Here is a 3,216-nt window from a genome sequence, read left to right as displayed (position 1 = left end):
CCAAATAAGAAAAGTTAGTCCCGGTGATTGTATGGCAACAATTACCTTTACGGACGATGACTTACAGCTTGGGACGAGACTTCACAACAGGCCACTTTATGTTAGTGGAATTATTCGAGAACACAAAATATCTCGAATCCTCATTGACTGTGGATCTGCTGTAAATATTATGCCGATTCATACAATGAGAAAGATTGGAATCTCAGTGAATGAGCTTTCTAAAAGCAAACTCACAATCCAAGGTTTCAATCAAAAAGGACAACGTGCCATTGGCACAGTCCGGTTAAAGATTGAGATGGATGATTTGATATCATCAGCTTTATTTCATGTAATCGACTCCAAAACATCCTATGAATTACTTTTGGGACGTGTTTGGTTACATGAAAATGGAGTAATTCCTTCAACATGGCACCAATGCTTCAAGTACAGTCGAAATGGCAAGGAAAAATGCATTGTAGCCGAATCAAAGCCATTCGCAAGTGAAGAATCTCATTTTGCGGATGCAAAATTTTACCAAAAGGAAGATATGCCCCAAGAAGCCCTTCCAGTGTTGATTCCGGAATCAAAAAATGATGTAAAAGATGACTCAATTGAGGGCATCTTATCAAGAACCTTTGTAAAGGAATCATCAAAAATTGAGTTGTCAAAGAGAGATGTTGACATTCTCAAGGAAGACCTAATCCTTCCGATTCCTTCTATTGGGAAAATTGTGGACTTAAATTCTATACAAGAAAATGCCGAGGAAGCTGAGCTTCCTAAAACTTTGGGAAACCACTCAAATGGGTGGTTTGATCCACGTGTAAAGAAGCTCATGGAGAACGCTGGATACGGAAAAGGGAAGCCATGCAAACTTGGCGACCTTGATTCCGTTCTGTCTAGTGGAAAAGCTCCGGTGATAAATAAACAAGGAATATCTATTCCACAACCAAAACACGGATTGGGACATGAATCTCGTGACTCACACCCTATCCGAATTAGAGCAAAGAAAGCATCGGCCAATCCAATCATGATACAGATTTTTGAGTATAATGATGACAAGCCCGTAGAGCCTCTTGCTCAGAGCCAAATACAAAAGCAAAATACTCGAATTTCAGTATTTGAACGGATTGGTGATAATCCGTCAACATCAAACCAAATGGAGTCTGTACAAAAAGTCTCTGTATTTTCTAGGCTTGGGCCAAAAGTCCAGAAAGAGGATCCGAAGAAACGAAGGAGACAAAGACGTCGTAGACGTAATGCTCTAGCTAAAGATAAAGGTAAAAACAAGGTGATTGTTTCTGTCAATCACGTCACAATTGAGGAAGTGACTGAAAAAGAATTCAGTTCCGACTCATCTTCTGATGAAGAACCCATATCGGCACCATCTACCTTAGAAGATGGGGGGCAAGCTACGGTTGATGAACTCAAGGAGATCAATCTAGGAACTGAAGCTGATCCAAGGCCAACATTTGTAAGCGCACTTCTAAGTCCAGAAGAAGAAACAAAATACATCCAGCTTTTGCAAGAATATATGGATGTCTTTGCATGGACTTACAAAGAAATGCCAGGACTAGATCCAAAGATTGTTGTCCATCACTTGTCTATCAAACATGGAGTACGTCCCATAAAACAAGCTCAAAGACGATTCCGACCGGAATTAGTCCCGAAAATTGAAAATGAAGTCAATAAACTTATTGAAGCTGGATTCATTCGAGAAGTTAAATACCCGACATGGATTGCCAATATTGTCCCAGTGATGAAGAAAAATGGGCAATTACGGGTCTGTGTTGACTTCCGAGATTTAAATAAAGCATGTCCAAAGGATGATTTTCCATTGCCCATCACGGAGCTAATGGTTGATGCAACTACCGGACACGAAGTGTTATCCTTCATGGATGGTTCGTCTGGATACAATCAAATTCGGATGAACCCAAAGGATGAGGAATTCACTGCATTCCGTACTCCAAAAGGAATATATTGTTACAAAGTTATGCCTTTTGGATTGAAGAATGCCGGAGCCACATATCAACGTGCCATGCAGAAGATCTTTGATGATATATTGCATAAAAAGGTGGAATGTTATGTGGACGACTTAGTCGTAAAGACCAAAAACCGAAAAAATCATTTAGATGATTTACGGGTTATCTTTGAAAGACTTCGTCGATTTCAATTAAAGATGAATCCTCTCAAGTGCGCCTTTGGTGTCACTTCTGGAAAATTTCTTGGCTTCATCGTAAGGCATCGAGGTATTGAAATTGATCGAACAAAAATCGATGCCATTTTAAAAATGCCAGAACCGACTAACTTACACGAGCTAAAAAGCTTGCAAGGGAAGCTCGCGTATATTAGAAGGTTTATTTCAAACCTTGCTGGACGATGCCACCCATTCAATAAGTTGATGAAAAAAGACACTTCTTTTAAATGGGATGATACTTGTCGGAATGCCTTTAATAATATCAAAGAGTACCTCCTACATCCGCCTGTATTAAAGGCACCAATTCCAGGTAGACCATTAATCCTATACATTGCTGCCCAAGAGCGATCATTAGGAGCACTGCTTGGACAAGTGGATGACGAGGGGAAGGAAAGCGCATCATACTACGTGAGTCGTACGTTGGTAGGCGCGGAGCTAAATTATTCACCAATTGAAAAAGTGTGTCTAGCATTAGTCTTTGCAACAAAAAAGCTAAGACATTATATGCTTGCACATGTTATTCATTTGATCTCAAAGGCGGATCCACTTAAATTCATCATGTCAAGACCAGTCTTATCTGGAAGATTAGCAAAGTGGGCACTTCTTCTCTCAGAGTTTGATATTACTTTTGTACCTCAAAAGGCTATAAAAGGACAAGCTTTAGCGGATTTCCTAGCGGACCATCCGATTCCAGCAGAGTGGGAGCTTCCAGAAGAATTCCCAGATGAAGAAGTCTTTTTCACTGATGTAATACCATCATGGAAATTATTCTTTGATGGTGCTGCACGAAAATATGGTGCAGGAGCTGGGGTAGTTTTTGTTACCCCTCAAAATGAAGTCATGCCTTTCTCCTTCACATTGATGGAGATGTGTTCCAACAATGTGGCGGAATACCAAGCCTTGATAATTGGCTTGGAAATGGCTTTAGAGATGCAGCTCGGACAACTCGAAATTTTCGGAGATTCTAAGTTGGTTATTAATCAACTTTTATCAAAATATGAAGTCCGGAAGATCAATTTAATTCCTTACCAGAAGCATGCGGC

Source organism: Tripterygium wilfordii, chromosome 22, assembly GCF_013401445.1.
Source record: "Tripterygium wilfordii isolate XIE 37 chromosome 22, ASM1340144v1, whole genome shotgun sequence".
Classification (NCBI taxonomy): Eukaryota; Viridiplantae; Streptophyta; class Magnoliopsida; order Celastrales; family Celastraceae; genus Tripterygium; species Tripterygium wilfordii.
Note: the sequence above shows the minus strand (reverse complement) of the source record.